Source organism: Acanthochromis polyacanthus, chromosome 1 (assembly GCF_021347895.1).
Source record: "Acanthochromis polyacanthus isolate Apoly-LR-REF ecotype Palm Island chromosome 1, KAUST_Apoly_ChrSc, whole genome shotgun sequence".
Lineage (NCBI taxonomy): Eukaryota > Metazoa > Chordata > Actinopteri > Pomacentridae > Acanthochromis > Acanthochromis polyacanthus.
This window is the reverse complement of record NC_067113.1, coordinates 39,915,272-39,940,372: the sequence shown is the minus strand read 5'-3', so window position 1 is coordinate 39,940,372 and position 25,101 is coordinate 39,915,272. Positions and strand designations below refer to the sequence as shown.

Here is a 25,101-nt window from a genome sequence, read left to right as displayed (position 1 = left end):
TATTTTCGGCATTTTTTGTCTAATATTTGACATTTTTGTTTCATATTTGTCATTTTTGGTTTCATATTTGTCATTTTTGGTTTCATATTATGCTTTTTTGTCTCATATTTGGCTTTTTTGTTTCATATTTGTCATTTTTGTTTCAAATTTGTCATTTTTTGTTTTATTTTTGGCATTTTTGTTTCATATTTGGCATTTTTTGTTTTATTTTCGGCATTTTTTTGTCTAATATTTGACATTTTTGTTTCATATTTGTCATTTTGTTTCATATTTGGCTTTTTTGTTTCATATTTGGCTTTTTTGTTTCATATTTGGCTTTTTTGTTTCATATTTGGCTTTTTTTGTTTCAAATTTGTCATTTTTTGTTTTATTTTTGGCATTTTTGTTTCATATTTGGCATTTTTTGTTTTATTTTCGGCATTTTTTTGTCTAATATTTGACATTTTTGTTTCATATTTGTCATTTTTGTTTCATATTTGGCTTTTTTTGTCTCATATTTGGCTTTTTTGTTTCATATTTGGCTTTTTTGTTTCAAATTTGTCATTTTTTGTTTTATTTTGGCATTTTTGTTTCATATTTGGCATTTTTTGTTTTATTTTCGGCATTTTTTTGTCTAATATTTGACATTTTTGTTTCATATTTGACATTTTTGTTTCATATTTGTCATTTTTGTTTCATATTTGGCTTTTTGTTTCATATTTGACTTTTTTTGTTTCATATTTGGCATTTTTTCTCATATTTGGCATTTTTTCTCATATTTGGCATTTTTTGTCTAATATTTGGCATTTTTCTCATATTTGGCATTTTTTCCTTATATTTGGCTTTTTTTGTTTCATATTTGGCTTTTTTGTTTCATATTTGGCATTTTTTTCTCATATTTGGCATTTTTTCCTCATATTTGGCATTTTTTCCTCATATTTGGCATTTTTTCCTCATATTTGTCATTTTTGTCTAATATTTGGCATTTCTGTGTCTTTTTTGTTATTTTTTGTCAAATTTTTTTACATTTTTGGCGTTTCATTTTGTTGTCTTATTGTCTTTGCTGCTTTGTGTGTCTTTTTCGTCAATTTATGTCTAATTTCGAGTCTCACTTTTTTCATTTTGTGTCTTGTTGCTTTGTGTTTCGTTTTTGTTGTTTTCTGTCTCTTTTTTGTAATTTTTTGTCCATTTTTTGTCATTTTTACCTTGTTTCTGTTGTTTTCTGTCTCTTTTTTGTCATTTTTGTCTAATCTCTGGTCTCTTGTCGTTTTGTGTGTCTTTTTTTGCCATTTTGTGTCTCAGTTTTGCCGTTTTCTGTCTAGTTTTGGTCATTTTCAGTCTAGTTTTGGTCATTTTCTGTCTCGGTTTTGTCATTTTCTGTCTCGGTTTTGTCATTTTCTGTCTCGGTTGGGTCATTTTCTGTCTCGGTTTGGTCATTTTCTGTCTCGGTTTGGTCATTTTCTGTCTCGGTTTTGTCAATTTGTGCCTCGGTGTTTAATAAAAACTGACTGGATATCACTAAAATGTCAACTAATCATCCAAATATAATAACAACCACCTTCTAACTAGCTAAACAATAATAAAATAAATATATACATGGTGATTTTAGGCCTTAAAACAGTAAAAATGATTCACATGGCTGTCAGCGTTCAGCAGTCCACACACGTGTCGGCCATCCACTGGAAAAAAGTGCTGAAAATGATGAACATGTGAACACACAGAGGGAGCATATGTCTGAGAGGACACACGTGTTTGAACTACAGAGCAGATATGTGGCCGCTACTCGTCCTGTGACCCCGGCCATTTAGATTATTATACAGATGGGCGGACACGGAGCCAAAACACGCAAACAGCACAGCAGGGTGTTTGTCCACTGGGGAATAAAAAGGGATGTTCCAGTCCTGAGCTGTCTGAGAGCAGGCTGCTCAGCCCGTCTCCCAGAAATAAAAAACGGATGAATAGCAGGACATGTTCTCCAGTCCACAGCAGACGGCACAGGGGTGAAGACGTCAGCTTCATTTCCATAACATCTGTAGCTTCTGGTATTCAAACGTGCTGTGCAGGCTTTGATGCAGAAAAACACAGAGAAACGTCACAAGCTCTGCTGCGTTTCAGTCTGATTATATCCACAAAAATGTGCAGATGAAGAGGAATTTAATTCATCTCTGCCTCTACATCAGTGGTGTTAAATTCATCTTAGTTCAGGTTCCACATTCACAACAATCTGACCTCCAGTGAGAAGTAAAATCACAGCTTAATAACCTAGAAATAAACACAACTCCACACGTTTCCTTTGCTTCAGTGCAAAAAAGTACGTTCTGAAAATGTTCACATTTAAGGAATTATCTTTTTACAAAACATCGTGAACAACCGGAAGGTTCTTATGAAAAATAAACTCAGTTTCAGCCTCATTTCCACATTACAGCGTCCAGATCACAGAGTGTCTACAAAGGAACACAACATTCAGTCACAGCTATGTGGAACTGAAGGATGTGGTGTTTTACTTTATGATCAAAACGACAAAAATCAGACAAAAAAAAGGACAAAAAACAACAAAATCAAGACAAAATATTACAAAACTGAGATGCAAAATGACAAAAATTAGACAGAAAATGACAAAAAATGAGATAAACGACACGAAACAAAACAAAAAAGTTACAAAGCGACAAAAAATGGACAGACAAACGACACAAATGAGACAAAATATGACAAAAGCGAGAAACAAAACAACAAAACGAGACAAAAAGGAAATATAAAACGAGAAAAATGAAAAACAAAACGACAAAAGTCAGACCAAAAAAAGACGAAATATAACAAAATTGAGACGCAAAATGACAAAAACGATACAGAAAATGACAAAAAATGAGAAACGACATGAAGCAAAACAAAAACTACACAAAAAGTTACAAAACGACAAAAAAAAAGGGCAGACAAACGACACAAACGAGACCAAAAATGACAAAAGTGAGAAACAAAGCAACAAAAATGAGACAAAAAACACAAACAAGACAAAAAGGAGACACGGAACGACAAAAATGAGAAATAAAATGACAAAAACATGAGACAAACAACAAAAGCCAGACAAAAAAAGGACAAAAAACAAGATAAAATGTTACAAAAATGAGACACAAAGCAACAAAAGAACAACCCAGTATTTTACTTCATGATCTAAACAACTTGTCATGGTCTAGAAATGATTTTAAATTTATAGTTTTACTGATTTACAATCTGCAGTTAATGTCTTCTCTGTAATTTTTACACTTTGAGGGCCGGATTGGACCCTCTGGAGGACCGGTTTTGGTCCCCGGTCCGTATGTTTGACACTCCTGATCCAGAGCCACATCGCTAGTGTGGTAAAGTCATCTAAAAGCTACTTGGAAATGAAAACACGGTGTCTGAGCTTCAGTTTTCTGTATTCAAAGTGAGCGATTAGTGTCTGGAGCTGCAGCTGTGCTTTCTGCTGTCTGTGACAAAGACAGAGTGATGCTCCAACTCATCTGACGGACACAGAAGCAGGAACCTTGCCACGGGGAGACGACGGCCCGGCACAAACACACAGGAAACCGCCACGGGAAAGCTTTCCTTCAGCTTCTCCCTGCAGAAGCGATTTATTCCCGTCTCACATCCATCCATTTATTTCCCGCTAACACGAGCCAGAGGTGGAGACGAAGCGGAAACACGGCGACGATCAACTCCCCCGACAACACAATCCTCACCTTTCAGCTAATCAGTGTTGCTCTGGAAATGCCGATCCCCAGACGTGAGATTAAACAGTTTGTCAGAAAGCAATCAACGGCTGTCGACTGGTGACGAATGAACCAATCGATCCCCGGCACTAATCAATCAGCTGGTGCTTTCAGCTTCTTGGCTGTGACGATTTGATGCTCTTCTCTGCTGTACTTTGTGATAAGGTGGATTTACAGGCGTTGTTTTGAATAGTCAAAGATGGAAGGAAGGAAGAAAACCATCCGTCCTCTGTATTTGCAATGTAAATCAGAAAAAAATAACAATTAGAGGACACTTTGGCGTCGCTGTTTTCAAGCAAAAAGATCAAATGTTTAACCCTCGTGTCATCTTGTGGGTCAAACTGACCCGTTTTAAAGTTTGAAAATGTGGAAAAAATATATATTTTCACAGTGAAACTTCTGATGTCCACATTTTCAACATTTTGGGGAAATGTTTGAACAGTTTTTGGTGAAAAAAAAAAGAAATATTAAAAATGTTTCTAAAGAACATCCATAAAAAAATCCAGCAAAAATCCAGTGGAACTTTTTTGTGAATGTCCTTAAGGAAAATATTAGAAGTTTTATTGATATATATGTCATCACTTTAGATATGTTTAGGATTTTTTTGAAGATTTTTACTCATTTTTTGAAAACATTTACAAGAATTTTCTTGCCAAATTTGGGGATTTTTTTTTTTTAAAGAAAACATTTAAGGTGTTTCTGTTTTGTTACTTTGATCATACAGTGAAATACTGTATCATTCAGTTACAGACACACCCCCTGTCAAAAGTTTTGAGACACTTTCTCATTCAAATAAATGAGAACCTGACTCAAAACTTTTGACAGGGGGTGTACGTTCACAAAATTTTGCAGGATTTTGGTTGATTTTTTTGTGAATGTTCTCAAAGAAAATATCAGAAGTTTTACTTATATGTAATCACTTTAGATATTTTAGGATTTTTTTGGGAAGATTTTGACTAATTTTTTGAAAATATTTATATTTATATATTTAGAATTTTCTTGCCAAATTAGTTTTTTTTTTAAATAAAATTTTCAGGGGTAACATTTGAGAAATTATCGGAATTTTCTTCCTCAAGTTTTTGCAAATTTTCAGAAATTTGGGGAATTTTTTTTGCTGAATTTTTGGATTTTTTTTCAGACAAGGAAACAATATTTTTTGGTGCCCGTAAATGAAGACAAGAGGAAAGTTAAACAATTAATCAAGCAAACACATAAACAATCAAACCAAGAATTAATAAATAAAATAAAAGCCAAAGCAGCAACTTGGCACACACGGCAGCGGCGGTCCTCTGTCTTCCAAATGAGCGCTTAAAGCAGTGAATGTGACCGATTACACCACATTAGTCATCCGTTAGCGGGCTCCAGCACAGCATGAGGCCACGCACAGTCTGAAGCAGCACAACAGATTACTGCCGGCTCATTTAACCGCTGTGTGTTTGAGTGTCGGGCAGGAAATAATGGGATTGGCTGAACCCAGATGAAGAGATTTAGTGGGGGCGATGTTCAACAGACAGGCTTTAAAGTCGTGTAAATTAACTGTCTCCTACCATGAAGCCATCACCCGAGAAATGATCATTCTGAATGATAATTTAAACAGAAGTAAGACTACAGCAGCTCTGTGAGGCTCTTCTTTCACCCTCGTGTCGTCCTCATTTACGGCCACCAAAAAAAAATCCAAAAACTCAGCAAAAAAAATTCCTGAAATTTTTGAAAATTCGAAAAATGTTCAGGAAGATAGTTTCAATAATTCCATAAAAGTTTCATGAAATAAATATATTTTAAAAATCCCCAAATTTGGCAAGAAAATTCTTCTAAATATTTTCAAAAAAATGAGTAAAAACCCTCCAAAAAATACTAAAAATATCTAAAGTGATTACAAATATATCAGCAAAATTTCTAATGTTTTTTTAAGAACATTCACAAAAAAAATCAACCAAAATCCAGCGAAATTCGCTGGATTTTGGTTGATTTTTTTTGTGAATGTTCTTAATGAAACATTTGTAACATTTCTTTTTTTCCCACCAAAAATGTTCAAAAAATTCCCCAAAAATGTTGAAAATGTGGACATCAGAAGTTTCTTAGATTCGTTGCCGTGGGTTGTCTAGCGCGGCTAGGCTAACAGCAGCCCCTTTCCGTGTACGAATCAAACAGAAAACATCCATAAAGCTGCAGTTTGTTCTGTGTGAATAAGGAATGAAGCGCTGGGTTTTAACAGTGCTGTGCATCATTAGGAGTACCTGGTGGGCTATTAAACACCGTGCTGCTTAATTTTCACATTACCTTCAGATGATTTTAGAAAAACGGGGCTCCAGCTCAGCCGATGTCTTTGCTTTATATCTGCACCGCTGTAGCTAACGGGCTCGTTAAACATCTTCTACATCCTTAGCTGGCCTCAATGAAGCCGATTTTCCTAATTAAGCAGAGGAACTCCCCATATTACAGCCAGAAATGAAATCAAACTATTAAGTCATTAATGCAAGACCGGTTCGGTTTGGAGTCTGAAAATCTTCAGGATGTGTTCGTTAAACCGCCGCCATTTCTACAGCGTATTCCAGTCACGTACAGAGACAGGAGAGCCGTTCACCTGTGGTAGCAAACAGGACGGTTTAGGGTGAAATGAGACATTCGGTTGAAGTGAACGGGGCTGGAGAGCTTCCTGTCTGCAGGGCATCAGCCGTGACTCTGTGGGGAGGAGGAAGCAGCAGATAGGAACACCTCAACGACGGAGAACCACCCAGAGAACGAGCGGAAAGCAGAACAGCCACACGACAGACGGAAAACAAACGGCAGACGGGCCGGAATACAAACGCAAACAGACGAGGTGATATTTCAAACTGCAGCAGCGCTCAAGCAAAGAGAAATGAAACCTTTTTCCAGCATTTTTCAGGGGGACACGCTCTGTAATCATTGAGGTTTGCCAAGCTGTTAGAAAAGAATAAATCCAATCAGACTGCAAATTTAAAGAGTCAAAACTAGTTACTGAAAGCACACATCACAAAGACGAAGACATTTATGTTCAGTCAGGAACATGGTTTGTTCATTTGAATCATTACTTTCGTTGGGGTTTTGCATCCACTCACCACGCTGCTGTCAGACTACATTCATTTTATTTACTGATTAAAATGCACGTTACATTCTTGATTTACTGCTTTGTTTACAAAATGTCACCGAGCTCCAAGAGCCCAACGAATTTTGTGTCGTTCTGCAAATCTTCAGTGATTCTGGACCATTTTAGAGTAGTTTTTTTGTGAATTCTGACTCATTTTGGACAGTTCTTGAGTCGTTTTATTTCGACTTGGATCTTTTCTCATCATTTTGCATCTTTGCGATGATTTTCGTGTTGTTTAGGACAAATTTCATGCCATTCTGGAATCATTTTCTCTAATTATGGACAATTTTTGAGTAGTTTTTTGTGAATTCCGACACATTTTGGACAATTTATGAGTATTTTTTGTGAATTCTGACTCATTTTGGACAATTTTTGAGTAGTTTTTTGTGAATTCTGACACATTTTGGACAATTTATGAGTATTTTTTGTGAATTCTGACTCATTTTGGACAATTTTTGAGTAATTTTATTTCAACTTGGATCTTTTCTCGTCATTTTGCATCTTTGGGATGATTTTCGTGTTTAGGACAAATTTCATGCCATTCTGGACTCATTTTCTGCAATTTTTGAGTAGTTCTTTGTGAATTCTGACTTATTTTTGACAGTTTGTGTAGTTTTTTGTGAATTCTGACTCATTTTGGACAATTTTTGAGTAATTTTTTGTGAATTCTGACTCATTTTGGACAATTTTTGAGTAATTTTATTTCAACTTGGATCTTTTCTCGTCATTTTGCATCTTTGGGATGATTTTTGTTTAACTTTAGCCAAGTTTCATGTAATTTGACCAATTTCTATTAAAAAAAAAAACCCAAAACATCTGAGTTCTGGTGAAAACTGACACCAGATCAGTTTTAAATCCATCCAGGTGTCACAGTTTGAAAACAATCGGAATTTGGCGAATTCTGGACAATTCTCAAGTCATTTTGGACAAAATTTCATGCCTTTTTGAACTTTTTTTGTCATAATTCGGGGGCAAAACTGAGTTATTTTGGAAGTTCTTTGTCGTTTTTGGACAAATTTGAATAATTGTGGGACAATTCAGTGTAATTTTGAACTTCTTTTGTCATTTTGAACATTTTTGGAGCCATTTTTGAGGAATATCGAAAAACCTGGGATGATTTTTGTGTCATTTTGGACGAGTTTCATGTAGTTTGCTTCACGTAACACAAACACGCATGCCAGAGTGAAGTAAGGAAGCAAACAACATGCCTCATGGCTGAAAGTTCAGACTCTAACAGGCGACTCTCTGCACGCCCACACAGTCCAGGGTCCAAAAGATGACGTCAGACCAGGATGCAGTCTGCCTGAAGTATCGCTCCTTAAACAGTTCTCTTCCTTTTGACTCTGACAGTGTGCTGAAGCTTTTCCTTCAAATCTCTGCTGATTTCACAATCATGTAAATCATCTCATCTTGACTACTTCTGGAATGCAAATCTGTGCACTTGACAATCTTTTCAAGCACAGATACACCAGAAAGCAGTGAGATGCTGATAAAGACAACATGGGATCAACGTAAAGCATCTGTAACTGATTACTGAGTGTTTACTGTTTACCTCCACCTACAGCGTTTTGTCGTTAAGTGGGGCTGTGAATGCTCTGGAAGAAAATATCAGAAGCTTTACTGATGCATATGTACCCACTTTAGACATTTTTAGGATTGTTTTGGAAGATTTTTATTCATTTTTTGAAATATTTTCTTGCCAAGTTTGGGGGATTTTTAAAAAATAAAACGTTTAACGGAACCTTTTAAGGAATTATTGGAATTTTCTTCCTGAAGGTTTCGCAAATTTTCAGAAATTTGGGGATTTTTTTTTTTTTTTGCTGAATTTTTTGGGATTTTTTTAGACAAGAAAACAATAATTTTGGAGCTGTAAATAATGACAACAGGAGGGTTAAAGCTACTTGTGCATTCATAAATGTTAAAACTGAAATAGAACAGTATTTAAGCCGTGTTTAAGTTATTTAACCTCTAATCTGAGGCCTCAAACGTTCAGAAAAAAACAAAAATGCAAAGATTCACTGACGCTGACTCACTGTCTTTACTGTGTGGAGACTGACAGGTTTACTTTCACTTTCAGTCGGTTCTCGGAAGATCTGTTCTGAACCGTTAAGAACCCTGGAATCCTGATAACCAACACTTTCTGCACAGCGTTTTGCAGTGTGTGTGCTGCAGTGTGTGTGCTGCAGTGTGTGTGCTGCAGTGTGTGTGCTGCAGTGTGTGTGCTGCAGTGTGTGAGGCGGTGCTGTGAGTGGGATGTCCATGCAGAGTGTCAGAGCGCTGCAGTGCAACGACCGACGGCAGGAAAAGCCCCCAGAGGCTCATTAAGGAGCCACAGATGGAGGGATGAAGGTGGAGGGCATGTCTGGCTGAGTCACAGACCGACTGAGACATCCTGCTCTCATCCTCTCCTCGTTTATTTCTCTTTACACTCCAGGCGGATTCAAACGGTGAGCGGAGGAGATGTTCCCAGGGGAGAGACGGCTCTTAACTACTGTACGCAGCTGAAGATAAATCTCCGAAGCAAGAGAAGCATGTGGTTACATCAGTTTACATCAGGGGTGTCCAACATGAGGTCCGTGGACCCAAAGTGGTCCTCCAGAGGGTCCAATCCGGCCCTCAAAGTGGAAAAATTCCAGAGAAGACATTAACTGTAGATTGTAAATTAGTAAAACTATAAATGTAAAATAATTTCTAGACCATGACAAGTTGTTTGGATCAGAAAATAAAATACTAGATTGCTCTTTTGTTGCTTTGTGTCTCATTTTTTGTACGATTTTGTCTGTTTTTGTTGTTTTCCGTCCATTTATCTCTGAGTGTTTTGCTTTGTTCGTTGTCTTGTGTATCGTTACTTGTGTTGTTTGTCTATTTTTTGGTGCTTCTTAACTTTTTTGTCTCTTTCTTGTGTTGTTTCATGTTGTTTGTCTCATTTTTTGTCATCTTGTTTCTCATTTTTGTCATTTTGTGTATAGTTTTTGTAATGTTTTTGTTTTTGTTGTCTTTTTTTGTCTGACTTTTGTCATTTTGTTTCTCGTTTTATGCTTCTTTTTTGTCTTGCTTGTGTTTTTTGTCTCATATTTGTCATTCTGTGTTTTGCTTTATTCATTGGTTTGTCTACCATTTTTGTCATTTTGTTTCTCATGTTTGTCATCTTGTGCTTCTTTTTTGTCTCACTTGTGTTTGTCTATTTTTTGTCACTGTAACTTTTTTGTCGCATTTTTTGCCTCTTCTGTTGTTCCATGTCATTTGTCTCATTTTTTTGTCATTTTGTTTCTCATCTTTGTCATTTAGTGTATAGTTTTTGTAATATTTTTTTGCTTTTGTTGTCTTTTTTGTCTGACTTGTCATTTTGTTTCTTGTTTTAGTCGTTTTATGCTTCTTTTTTGTCTCGCTTGTGTTGTTTGTCTATTTTTTGTTGCTTCTTAACTTTTTTGTCTCTGTTTTGTTTCATGTCTTTTGTCTCATTTTTTTGTCATTTTGTTTCTCATCTTTGTCATTTTGTGTATAATTTTTGTAATATTTTTTGCTTTTGTTGTCTTTTTTGTCTGACTTTTGTCATTTTGTTTCTTGTTTTAGTCGTTTTATGCTTCTTTTTTGTCTCGCTTGTGTTGTTTGTCTATTTTTTTGTTGCTTCTTAACTTCTTTGTCTCTTTGTTTTGTTTCATGTCTTTTGTCTCATTTTTTTGTCATTTTGTTTCTCATCTTTGTCATTTTGTGTATAATTTTTGTAATTTTTTTGCTTTTGTTGTCTTTTTTGTCTGACTTTTGTCATTTTGTTTCTCATTTTTGCCGTTTTGTGCTTCTTTTTTGTCTTGTTTGTATTTCTTGACTTATTTTTGTCATTTTGTGTTTTGCTTTATTCATTGTTTTGTGCATCATTTTTGTCATTTTGTGATTCTTTTTTGTCTCACTTGTGTTGTCTATTTTTTGTCACTTTGTAACTTTTTTGTCGCTTTTTTTTGTCTTTCTTGTTTTGTTTGCATCGTTCAGCTCATTTTCTGTCATTTTGTGTCTCATTTTTGTAAAATTTTGTCTCGTGTTTGTTGATTTTTAAAGTAAAATACTACATCATTCAGTTCCAGACAGCTGTGACTAAATGTTGTGTTCCTTTGTCGACACTCTGATCTGGAAGTTGTGATGTGGAAATGATAAACTGAGGCTGGGGGTAAAAGGAGAAACTCTCATGCTGGCTGAATTACCTTGGATTTTTACAAAAGCTGCTTTTCTTCTCGTTGTTTCGTCTCTAAAGCGGTCCTCTGCTTCACTGAGAGAAGGATAAGAGCCCATAGCAGTCCTTCATAACACAAACTATGCGTTTTAAAGCATGAAAATGAAGCTATCTGAGCAGAACAGCACACATTTGTTTGGTGCACAGTGTTAAACGCAGAGTGCAGCTGCCGGTCTTTTCCATAATCTGGTCTTATGTGTAGTGGTAATTACGCTCACGTCTCTAAATGAATGCTGCTGATGAGGTTTGATGATGATGAGCTAGAGTTCACTTTATTTCGCGTGCGGCTGATTAAGAGCATTTCCTCTGCGGCGTCTTGCTAAATAAGCTTCTGCAGAACAACACAGAGGGCTTCAATGTGCAGAAAAAAATCTGTTCGATTTGAGGTGATGAAGTTCACCACAGCGCTCTGTAACAGCACTGGTGAGAAAGTAGGAACGCAAAAGTCAATAAACCTCATCACTGCAGTGAGAGTAGTGGGTGGATATCGAGCTATAACTCAGTGAAACGTTGGCATTTCATTTACTATAGCTGCAGCGGCATCAGCTGATGATTTCACAACAACAACTACACAAATGTTTTATCCTCTTGTCGTCCTGCAGGTCAAAACTGAACCGTTTTAAAGTTTGAAAATGTGGGAAAAAAATATATTTTCACAGTCAAACTTCTGATGTCCACATTTTCAACATTTTGGGGGAATTTTTTTAACATTTTTGGTGGAAAAAAAGAAAAGTTAAAAATGTTTCTTTAAGAACATTCACATAAAAATAAACCAAAATCCAGCGAAATTTGCTGGATTTTTCTGTGAATGTTCTTAAAGAAAAAAGTTTGACTGATATATGTGGAATCACTTTAGATATTTTTAAGGTTTTTGTGAATGCTCTGAACCCTCCTGTTGTCCTCATTTACAGGCACTAAAAAGTAGTTTCCTTGTCTGAAAAAAAAAAAAAAAATCAAAAAAATTCAGCAAAAAAATTCCCAAAAATTCTGAAAATTTGCAAAACCTTCAGGAAGAAAATTCCAATAATTCCTTAAAAGTTTCCTTTAAAAGTTTTATTTTAAAAAAAAAATCCCCCAAATTTGGCAAGAAAATTCTTGTAAATATTTTCAAAAAATGAGTAAAATCTTCTAAAAAAATTCTAATAATATCTAAAGTGATTTCATATATATCAGTAGAATTTTTTTTTTAAAAATCAACCAAAATCCAGAGAAAGTTTTTAGTTGGATTTTCTTGTGAATGTTCTTAAGAAAAAATTTTAACATTTGTTTTTCCACAAAAAAAATGTTCAAACATTTGCCAAAAATGTTGAAAATGTGGACATCAGAAGTTTCACGGTGAATTTTTATTTTTTTTTCCACATTTTCAAACTTTAAAACAGGTCAATTTTGACGACACGAGGGTTAAAGAAAATATTACAAATGTAATCACTTTAGACATTTTTAGGACTGTTTTGGAAGATTTTTATTCATTTTTTGAAGTATTTTCTTGCCAAATTTGGGGGATTTTTTTAAAAATAAAACTTTTAATGGAACCTTTTAAAGAATTATTGGAATTTTCTTCCTGAAGGTTTTGCAAATTTTCATAAATTTGGGGATTTTTGGATTTCTTTCAGACAAGGAAACAATATTTTTTTGGCGCCCATACATGAAGACAACAGGAGGGTTAAAACCGAGAACAGGATGTTCTAAAAGGTTTATGGGCGTGTGAGAACGGCTCAGAACAATCCGTACAGTCGCTTTACATGTCCACGTACAGTTTGGGACTCAATGGAAAAAAAAAAAAGAAAAAGTTGTAATCCCCCTCTTGTCTCTCCTCTCCTCTTGTAATCTGAGATTTTAATCTCCACTTTCCAGAGCAAAGATTACCCAGCAGGCCTTGCTGCCGTTCAAACGGTGGCCTAAAACACGGAGCAGGAGGTGAGGATGCAGATGTGCGAGGCTCTAATCTCGAGGAAAAAGGCAGAAATAGTGAGGAGGATTTAAAGGACGTGGAAGCTGAAGCGATGGAGATGGAGAGTGCCAGGAGGAGTAAGGATCATCAGAATCAGATTAGAGCTTCAATAGAGAGCGGTCACGAGCTAAGGTCAGGGTTTTTGCTGTGGCCTTTAAGGGAACGTTTGCCTGAATGTACAGAAACAGAGCTGGCCTGTGCTCTCTGAGTCACTAATATCTGCTCGAACAGACTATTCTGCACATCGGCTACTTATAAATGAATGAGACTTCAGCCAAAACTGACGATTCCTGATGTTTTCTAAAGACTTATTCTCATTTAAGCCCTGCTATGATCACACAAATATGTAAATGTACACACATAAACCACACAATGCCACTAAAAACATCCAACAACTGCATTTAAACATGTACAAACACTAAATAAAGATGAAACAGCAGCTAAACACCCAGCTATGAATTCCTTACTGTGGTACTTTAAATACCCCTTTTGACTTCCACCTCTGTACTGCCTTACTTGCAGCATACATGTGCTCTGATCTATTATGTTGTACATCATACTTTCACCCTTCTTTCCTCACATCATAGTCCTCTCTGCTATGACTGAACATGTCGAGAAACCCCATGACAGGAAAGACCGAGATTCTTCACTGACATCAAGGTTTGCTTTCTTCTGAGTGCCTGAAGGCGTCACGGCAGCCGACGCCCATTTCTGACGAACCGCGAGTAAGCGAACCGGAGGTGACAGCAGGAGAAGGGCTCTCTGTGCTTTAACTCACATTACCGCTTTGTTTTAGGGCAAAAAAAAGTACACTCTGAAAGTATTCACATTCAATTAATTATCTTTTGACAAAACATTATGAAAAAAAATGAAATTTTTTAAGAAAAATAAGTTCAATTTCAACAACATTCAGCCTCAGTTTATCGTTTACACATTAAAACTTCCAGATCACAGAGTGTCTACAAAGAAACACAACATTTAGTCACCTGGACCTGAATTATATAGGATTTTACTTTAAAAAACAACAAATACAAGACAAAATATTGCAAAAATGAGACACACAATGACAAAAAAAATGAGACAAACGACACGAAACGAAACAAAAAAGTTACAAAGCGACAAAAATGGACAGACAAACGACAATAATGAGACAAAACATGACAGAAATGACACAAACGAGACCAAAAATGACAAAAGCGCGAAGCAAAGCAACAAAAACGAGACAAAAATACACAAGTGAGACAAAAAGAAAATACAAAACAACAATAATGAAAACAAAACGACAAAAGTCGGACGAGAAACAACAAAAACAAGACAAAATATAACAAAATTGAGACGCAAAATGACAAAAATGAGACGCAAAATGAAAAAAAACTGAGATAAACGACACGAAGCAAAACAAAACCAGACAAAAAAGTTACGAAGCGACAAAAAATGGGCAGAGAAACGACAGAAGTCAAAAAAAAGACACAGAATGACGAAAATGAGAAATAAAACGACAAAAACATGAGACAAACAACAAAAAGCAGACAAAAACTGAAAAAAAACCAAGATAAAATATTACAAAAATAAGACACAAAATGACTAAAAGAACAATCTAGTATTTTACTTTATGATCAAAACAACTTGTCATGGTCTAGAAATTATTTTAAATTTATAGTTTTACTAATTTACAATCTGCAGTTAATGTCTTCTCTGTAATTTTTACACTTTGATTGGACCCTCTGGAGGACCACTTTTGGCCCGTGGGCCTCATGTTGGACACCCCTGGCTTCGTCTGTGCTACTGTTGTGTTTCATCCCACCGAGATGGATTTCTAATATTCAGTAGTTATATTACTTAAAGGCAGATTATAGGAGCAGCACAACATAATACCGTCTCCAAAATGACCATAAAGTTGCGTCAAGCTTCTTATAACTGGGTTTACCTATTAAAATGTCAGTAAATGTATAACATCAGTCCAGAAATACGAGGTTCTAATAATATTTCAACCAAAAGCGTGCAATTAGAGAGAAGCAATGCAGCCACTCCACTCATTCCAGTGGGCGACGCACACGTCTGATTATTTTTTCATGCCCCTCCAGAGTTCAGTCTGACCACTATGTGTTAAGAACAGCTTCAACTATGCTCTTTAAGCGGAAAAAAACAAGTGAACAAGAGGGGGGGAAAGGGTATTTGCTTCCCAGTGAGACTGCAGCATCACAGCTTACTGGGATGACGAAGCTCATCATCATCATGTAAAACGAACGCTAGAATAAAAATCACTCTAAAGCCCGATTCACACGGGATTAGTTTTGCCTGAGGACCAGTGGTGATCCGGAAAAATTGTGAAGGATATCTGGGATTTTAATCCTGTGTGAATGCTCCATGTCTGTAATTTGTAAAGCAGTAATTCCCCTGCAGATTACCTACCATATTTCACCAAACACCGACGTCCTGTGATAATGCTGGTGCCGTGCAAATCTGCATCTCGGTGATTGGGAGGTATTATAGTTGTTTTTTTAGGCTGCCGCGGAAATTATCGACAGCATTTTAGGAGCAAATGCAGGTGCAGGCCGATACACAACAGGCCTGCACAGAAACGACAAAATCAGAGCAACAAGAAGAGGGAGATTCGGGAGGATACCGAGATGGATGACGTGCATTTTTCTAGGCCTGTCTTTCAACAGGCTGCACACAAACCAGAGGTGGGTCGTAATACGTTACGTTTACTTTTCGAAAAAATATATACGTCTGAGAGTAGGTTTACTCTGCCATACTTTTACTTTAACTTGAGTAGACTTGTCGAGAAGAAACGCTACTCTCACTGACCTCTAAATTAACAATCGGATGCCACCACAACGACCGAATATTCGACTATTCGGGTCCAGCCCTAGTTGTACTGTTGCAGGCATGCCGGATTCGTACGGAATTAAGATCACAGACATCCTCCGCAACTATTCCAAATCACCATTGGTCTCGAGGTAAAACTAACCCTGCAATAATCCCAAGTTGTTTAAATCAATCCACTAGACTTTAAGAAAGTTCCTTGAAGACGTTTCGTGAAACGTCTTCAAGGAACTTTCTTAAAGTCCAGTGGATTGATTTAAAGAACTTTCGATAACCATGACCTGGATGAATGACACAGACATAATCCTGCAATAAAATTAGTAGAAAGCCAATTATATAAATAAAAACCTGCACTTTAATTTAACCAAGTGGTTGGCTTCACTTGAACGCACCTTCACAGCAAACAACTTCCCAGATGTTGAGGCTGCTGCTAAGAGTAGAAGAGAGGCGATGTCTGAAGCAGAATGTGAAGAATTAGCTGCTCAAAACGTCATCTGAAAGCAAGTGGCAGCAACCAATCAGCGCAAACAGAGCTTAAGACTTGTTGAACCACCTGAAAAAACACGAAAAACTGCAGCACAATGAAGGCATTAAGGCCAAGAAGAAGAAGAACATTGCCTCACCACATCCGTGTCCTTATGTTCATGAAAATCTAGGTCGTGCAGACACGATCCATTCTGAGTTTACATGCCAAACGCAACAAGGAAAGCAGCACTCCTCACCTCTAAAGAGACGTTTTTGAAAGCCGAGCTCGGGGCTTAACACTGTTCTGCTCTTAAAAACACACACAGTGACGCATTGACATACTTATTAGAGCCGAGCACACTGAAATGTTGGCGCTGGTTCGAGCCGGAGAGATTGTGTTACGACTCGTATTAACTTTCAAACGTGTCCACGCAGTCTGGCTGAGTTTAAAACGCAAACTCCCTCCTGTAGGATTACATAATAACAATAACTGGCAGGTGGGTCAGGCATGAGGTCAGGCATGAGGTCTCCAATCAGACTGAAATATCCATGACTTCATTTACGTGGTGCAGAACGGAGCGTGTTTGACTGAAGCTGCAACTAACGGATTTTTCCTGCATAGTTGAAGACAATTCAGCATTTAGACTCAATAAACGGATCCAGACACGTTACGTCACGATTTTCAGACTATGTTTTATGGTTTGTTTTTGGTATTTTATCTATATGATTTACCTGTATACAATAGTGTAGTTCATTCTTGAGTTTTTTTGCCTATTAATCCCTTCATACAGATGAAGTTAAAGATTTACAGGCAAGGTAGTTGTGGGTATGAGGGAGATAAAAGTAGCTATCGATAAAATGTCATCTCATAGTTCAAGAAGGAAGGAAGCATAGAAGGATCGAAAAAGGAAGGAAGGAAGGAAGGAAGGAAGGAAGGAAGAACGTATGTATGGATGGAAGGAAGAAGGAAGGTAAGAAAAAGGGAAGGAAGAAAGGGTGGACGGAAGCATGGAAGGATCGAAAAAGGAAGGAAGGAAGGAAGGATGAATGTCTGGTTGGAAGGAAGGAAGGAATGAAGGAAAGAAGGAGGGAAGGAAGAAAGGGAGGACGGAAGCATGGAAGGATCGAAAAAGGAAGGAAGGAAGGAAGGAAGGAATGAAGGAAGGAAGGAGGGAAGGAAGAAAGGACGGACGGAAACATGGAAGGATCGAAAAGGACGGAAGGAAGGAAGGATCGAAATAAGGAAGGAAGGAAAGAAGGAGGGAAGGAAGAAAGGACAGACGGAAGCATGGAAGGATCGAAAAAAGGAAGGAAGGATGGAAGGAAGGATGAATGTTTGGATGGAAGGAAGGAAGGAAGGAGGGAGGGAAGGAAGGAAGGAGGGATAGAAGGAACGAAAGAAGTATGTATGGATGGAAGGAAGGAAAGAAGGAGGAAAGGAAGAAAGAAGGATGTATGTATGGATGGAAGGAGGGAAAAAGGAAAGAAGTAAGGAAGGAAGGAAGAACAGATGAATGGAAGTTAGGAAAGTAGGAAGGACAGACGGACGGACGGAAGGACAAATCAAAGGAAGGAAGGAAGGACGTATGGATGGATAGGAAGGAAGGAAGGACGAAAGGAATCATGTATGCCGATTGTCACATAACTCTGCCGTGACGTAACAAATAAATAAGAGAGTTCAAATAACAGTAATTTAAAATGACAAACAGCATTAACAGTGTGATAGCAGGGTTACAAAATAAACAGAACAAAATAAACAGAGAAAATAATCAGTCGCTGCTGAACCTGCATGTGTGTTTGTGTACAACAAGTGGCCAGGAATGCTTCTGCAGTTGATTTTAGGTGGCTGGACTACGAAACGCTAGATGGGTTGAACCAAATTTAGCCAGCTAGCTAAACACATGTGCTCACAGGGTGTAAAAGCTGGCCGTGAATCAGCTTTATATGATACGACTGTGTGTGTGTGTGTGTGTGTGTTGGATCTGTTTGATGGGAGCAGCATCTGTGTGTCGGTTAATCTGCAGCGTGTTACTCACACACCCGGCATCGCTGCTGCTGTGTGTCGATTCGCTGTCAGCTTAGCCCACTCAATCCCTAATCCACAGCACAGAGAGGCAGACAGGGAGGGAGGTAAACCTGTGTACCTACATGTGAAATGTCTCAATCATTTACATTTCACAGCCTCCGCCTCTCGCGCTCGCATGCTCGCTCATCTTAATAAGTTTAGGCGTCATTTATTCCCGGATACGGCACAGAGAGGGAAGCAGATTCCATCGGTTGCCCTGACAACAGACGCGATTGAGCAGAGGAGGGCTCGCACCTCAGCGTAGTCACCGACCAAGCGAGTCGAAGACCATCAGTCAGCTTCCATTCAACCGGTCCTCTTTCTGCTCCTCTCTCTGTGGCCAAACAAAGGCCGGGGCTCCACTTGTTGCTGTGATTTGTGGTGCTGATGGACGCTCTGTGTGTGTGTTTGTTGGCTGTAAAACTAAGACTGCCGCACAGGCTGGCCTCCTGTATCGTACAAAAGTAGAGCAAAAACAAAGAGCTCTGTCTGAACCTGTTGAATTTAATGAGCTACTGTATCGCTTCAGGGAAAGTCCATGGATTGTCTATCTGGTGTCTCCTGTGGTACATGGTGATCATTAAGCAAACATGAAACAGAAATGGAAGCTGGAACAGAGGATCAGTTTCCTTGCTGATTATTACTCTGTGCATCTTCTCAGTTAAGCTAAAATTGATGTCTTCATGCTGCTCGTTATGTTCGGCCAGCAGAGCAAGTACTGAATAAAATCAGTTTAACCCTGTAAGACCCTAAAAAATAAAACATTTAAATTAAATTTTTGTTTTTTTACTCATTTCCTTCTATAGTTACATATATTATTATTATTATTATCACCGTTTGTATGTATGTATGTATATATATATATATATATATATATATACATACATACATACACAAAAAAAAACCAAAAGAGAAAAAAATATTAAAAGAAAATAATTAAAATTAAAAATAAAATAACAAAAAAATACAATTTATGAGTGTGTATATATATATATATATATATATGTGTGTGTGTGTGTGTGTGTGTATATATATATAACAATTTATAATTAATTTAATTTGAAATAAATTTATTTTTAAAACTAAAAAATAAATTTTATATATGTATAGGTATAATTTTTGTTGCATTTTATTGCTCATTTATTTATTTATTATTTTCATTATTTTTTATTTTATTTGGATATATATATATATATGCATACACATAAGTAGAAAAAAATAGCAAAAACGTGATTAAAAAAATATATATATACATAAATAATAGTAAATAATAAACTAAAACTAATGTATTTTTGCACATGTGGGTTTTACAGGGTTAATATGACATCACACAACCATAAAAGCTCACAACGGAGACAAATTCTGTGATCTAACAATTCAGTGAAAAATGGAAGCACTTTTGATTTTCCATTAACTGATTATCACTGTGTGCATAAAATGCTGGAAATGTCTGACAGACCAATGAGACGACTTCAAATGTGTTGCTTTCACTGACCAGCAGTCTGGAAAACCCACATTGAGTCAGTTCATATCATTTGTGACACAGAACAGAATAAAATCCTCACATCTGAGAGGCTGGAACCAGCAAAGGTTTGGCTTTTTTGTCTGCAGATTAGTTGTAGATTATTGCTGGCCACAATCCACCACACAGAGATTTCAGACTCTGGCAGTTCTTTTTCATAAAAAGAAACAAGAAAGCAATTTGTCAGGGCTAAACTAAAATGTGAATTTTATCGTTACTGTCATTGGTAGCACCTGAAAGTTTTCAAGAAACTAAATGTCCTGTAGTTCCTCCTTTTGTTGTGTTCTTCTTGTGTTAGCCAGCAGTTACAGAGCTAAAACTGGGCTCCAGACTGCGTCCAAAATGGTGGCATTTGGGACGTTTTTTTGAGCGTGTGCGAGTTAAAATTTCAGGCGGTCACATTGTGCGAGGGCATGATGATCATTGAGCTGTATTTGTGTCGCTCAAACTGATTAATAATTGTGGAAAGCAGCACTTTCAAAACTTTGGTGGACTGCAGTATTTAGGCTTATAAATGTGTCAAATGTGGAGCACAACGAGCACCACGACATGATCTATTTTTTATGCTCATAGGAAAGACCACATGTAGAAAAACATCACAGTCAGTTTTATCTGGAGCAAGCCTGACAGTAGAGCACCCTAGTTTAACTGTTTTTAAACTAATTTGTGGTCACACACCTGTCTGAGCACCACAGCAGCTCAGCAGCAGCTTCAACGAATCTGCAACGAGGTGCGTTTAGGGACCACTGGGAAACTGTAGCGTCTATCGATAAGAAGATGTTCAGGAAGTGATGTGTTCTGCTTCTGACGAGGTTAGAGGTGCGACCAGCTGAGAAAGTTGGTGCTACCTGTGAAAAAGTGAGTCTGGAGCTCTGTAAAACCTGCACTGGAGAATTCTTTAGTCTGAAATATTAGAAGATACTGAAAATAAGACAACATGTCGTCACGCTGTCCTTCAAACTTGTCTGACCAACAGTCCAAAGAGGAAAAATGTTCAATTTGTAATGATATAAAACAGAGAAAACGATCTCATCTTCACAGAATCAGACAGTTTTTTTTTTTTTTAGGAAAAATGTCTGTAAAATGCTGGTTTCAGACTCTTAAATATTAAGAGGCTATCAATAATACTTATTGATTATCTTCTCATGATGAGTTTGGACTGGCAGATGGACAAAGAAATAAGTTTTAACCCCGTAAGACCCAAATATAGAAAAAAATGAGAAAAATGTGTGTATGTGTATATTTATATATATACCCAAGCATAGAAAAAATAGCAAAAAATAAAGTAAATAAAAAGTAATAAAAAAGTAAAACTAATAGATATAAATAACAATAATCACGATAATATATAAACCCAAATATAGAAGAAAATTTGCACAAAAACGCAATAAAAGAGTAAAACATTATTAATTAAAAATGATGTATAAAATTATATATATATATATATATATATATATATACATGCACACATCGAAATACGGGACAAAATTGCCAAAAAAATAAAATAAAACTATTAAATAACTATAAATAATATATATAAATAAATATAAATATCAATAATCATGGTCATATATAAACCCAAACACAGAGAATTAAGGATGAGACCCAAATACGGAAGTCAATGATGGACAAATTTTTACCCGTTTTCTGAAATTTTTTGAAGCCAAACGGACAGATTAATGAACAAACAATAGGACAGATTAATCGCTAAAAGACGTAATCATGAGTTGCGGTCTGATCATCAGACAGTTATGGTCAGTGAATTACAAAATAAACAGAACAAAAGAAGCTCAGCAAGGAAGACCCAAAGCACACAGAAAGATTATAAATCAGCAGAAAAGTGCACAGTCAGATTATCCTCTTTTCTTGGGAGTCTGACAATCCGACGCTTAGAGGCTCATAAAAGTGTGCGTTTATCGGCCAAAACAAATGAAACGCCTGACGTGACTGATGGCGGACGCACGCTATTCTTAGTGATCGTAAAATAAATTCCCGCTGCGCTGTGCCAAGAACGTGGAATCAGACCTTGGGAAAGACAATCTCTTTTTTACTGACACGAGAAGGAAGGTCTCCCCGCCCAGAGGGAATACTGCCAGGAGCTCAGAGGAGGAAACACACCCCTGTCGCTTTCCTCTGCATCAAAAACACACAAGTTCAGAGGACCTCTGCCTCTTTGAAAGTGATCTGTGATAGCAAGAAAACAAGCAACCCGATACCCGATTATACGCCCCTCACACACACAAGCACACTGTGTAGGTCATGTAAATAAACAAACGAGAGCTAGCTGACCTTTAAGAACCAACCGTATTGATATTCTGATAAACCGAGTCAACAACGGCCCTTCTGCCTGTCTGCACAAATCCATTTCCTCAATGATATCACTCGCTTTCTTTTTCTAATCATAGAGGAGCTCTGGATATCTCCTGCACATGCATGAAGGCTCTGCAGCTGGTGATGTGGGTCCTTCAGAGGACCACAACCCCTCTGAACCCAGCAGAGATGCTGAGGAAATGCCAAATGTGTGAGCGTACAGCTGCATGCACAATTATTCAACCCTCCTGACACCTTTGACATTCTGGCAAAATGAGCAACATTCCAACAGCAGGCGATTAATAAACCATGTAAGAGGTGAACAGCTCGTTTAATGAATTACACCAAAGCAAATATCAAGATTTTTTTTTTTTACAAAAAGCCGATTACAAAATGATCCAACCCCCTATGAGGCTGTATCTGCAGGACCCTTTAGCTGCAATGACCTGCAGTAGACGGGAGGTATCGTCTCTAACAAGCAAGGAATTATAGCCCTATTCCTCATGGTCAATGGTCTCCAGCTCAGCGATGTTCGTAGGTCGACATGCCGATTTCTGCAGATCCCACCACAGATTCTCCATTGGGTTTAAAGGTCTCTACACAATGTGCGATTTTCGACCGTCCAAGACTAAAGATAACAACCATGAGAGAATCGTGGCCGTATCTTTGGTCTTGGCTCTAAATCGGTGCTCCTATGCCGCACAGTGAGAAAGGTACAAGGATGGACGTGGTCATGGTGACCAAAGACAAGCTGCGATAAAATTCTGACCTACAACAACTTGCTAACCAATAGAAATGCAGGATGAAATGACGTCCTGATCAGTAAACCCAAATAGATGATTTGCGGCGACAAAACGCATCAAAACAAGTATGTAGATTCAAACAAAGAAGACGGCCTAGCAGAGCTGTGGCAGCAGAAGCATTTCTCACGTGTCCTTGTAGCTTATTATAAAATAATAATAATAATATATAATAAGAGATGATGTAATTATGGCAAACGCTATTAGACTGAAGACCAGAAATAAAACATATGTACTCAAAACATAATGGCGTAAACCTATGGTATTATAACATATCTTAGAATAATATGCATGATATCTATCACAAAATATTGAGGGTAAGATGTGGAGCAAAAGTTTGACCATGTCTGGGCATGTTCTCTATAAAAGATGACCAAATGATAACTTAATGTCTTCTCTAAAGTGAGATCTAGGGTGAAATACGATAACCTGATGTCATGATCCGACCAATAGATTGAGAAAAATACAATGGTATCAAAACTGTCACTCCAATGACCAACTCTCACAGCATAAAGCTAATAATAACAATAAACTTTATTTATATAGCACCTTTCTAGAGCATAAAAGTCACAAGGTGCACAAGATGATGCACAGCTTCATATCTTCAGTTCTTCTTGGGGTGTTATCGCTGCTAAGAACTACTCCTGGATTTTTTGTCGACAAATAAATCCTGCTGCCTCCAAACGCTGACTTCTCTTGGTGATTTTTCGAAGATCTGAACACGGTCAAGTCATAGACTCTGGCCTTGATTTGTAACTTAGTTTACACTTCATCATCCCCCAGCTCGGTCTACAACCGGACAAAAAACGGACGAAGCATGGAAGGACATAGCTCCCAGGATAGTAAGCTAACATTAGCGGCTAGCAAACACACGCACACAAACACCGCTGTAAATAGTGGCCACAGCACTTAGTTTGTGTTATTAAATGAAAAAAATTAAATCTGGTCATGTTTGGCTAGTTTCCCTGTGACTGTAGGAGCTCCGGTTGTTTTTTTTTCATGGATGGACGTCACACGCTTTTTGCACGTCGACTCACATACATCGTAGGCTGAGATTCAATTTTCATCGAACAATCTGCACACGGCAAACTTCACGTCATCACCAAAGATCATTAGATTAATGTTGTACAGTGTATCACGCTGTGAACTTATAAGATTGTTAAAATTGGACAGTGTGCAGAGGTTTCAAGTCTAGGGTTGGACCTGAATATCCGATATCGTTATGGTGGTATCCGAATATTCAGTCCACTTGGTCAGACGATGTCACGAGATCGGTATTCGACTCATCCGTCTTCCCAGACACCCCCAACAGAAGTTCCACTCCGATCCAAATATTCAGATATTCATCATTAATCGAAGCCAAATATCCAGAGCCCAGAAACTGCTGTTCAGGACAGCCCTACTTCAGTCTGGAGGTTGTGACGTCCACTCAAGAACCTTCCAGGCTTTTATCTCTAACGGAGCCTGTGTTGGTTTTGATGTGAGTTTGGGGTCATCGTCTCGCTGGAACGTCCAATCACGCCCAAGCTTCAACTTTTCAACGTACTGAGTGATGTTCTTGGCCAGAATATCCTGGTACTTCCTGAATCCATGGCGCCTTCAATACGTTGGAGATTCCATTAGAAGCAAAACACCTTAAAAGGTACCCCAGATCCACCACCAGGTTGTTCTTCTCCTCATATGCCTCATTCTTCCTCCCAGACAAACCTCTGATCCACAGGACCAAAGAGATCTAGTTTGGTCTCATCAGTCCATAGAACGGTCTCCCAGAACTTCTGTATCTTTGATAGGCTGGTTTCAGCAGACTGGAGACCATCTTTCTTGTGGTGTCTTCAGAGGTGGCGTCTGTCTAGAAGAACTGGCATTAAGACCTTCAGCACAGAGTGTGCAACGTATAATTCTGCATTCAGCTGTACATTATGTATCATGTTTTTCCTCCTTTGCTGCAAACACGCAAAAAAAAAAGAAGCACAAAATATAAACCACTGGCCTGAAGCATGTTCTTAGCAGGAAATTACATCTGAAAAGGTAGAGGTTTTATCTCAGGCAGGACTAGACATTTACATAGTCACCACATCTGACACGCTTTCAAAGGAGAGA

At 37.5% G+C, this 25,101-nt stretch overlaps 1 protein-coding gene and 1 long non-coding RNA gene across 3 annotated transcripts in view; one reads left to right on the top strand and one right to left on the bottom strand.

Moving 5' to 3' along the window:
* The window catches only part of tmcc3 (transmembrane and coiled-coil domain family 3), a 68,184-nt gene that overhangs the window by 14,832 nt on the left and 28,251 nt on the right, over positions 1-25,101 (bottom strand). The gene's annotated exons all lie outside the window — the stretch shown is intronic.
* On the top strand, positions 5,759-9,575 carry LOC127535055 (uncharacterized). The gene is made up of 2 exons (XR_007943704.1): positions 5,759-6,546; positions 9,269-9,575. It is a non-coding gene; the product is annotated as an uncharacterized LOC127535055 (long non-coding RNA).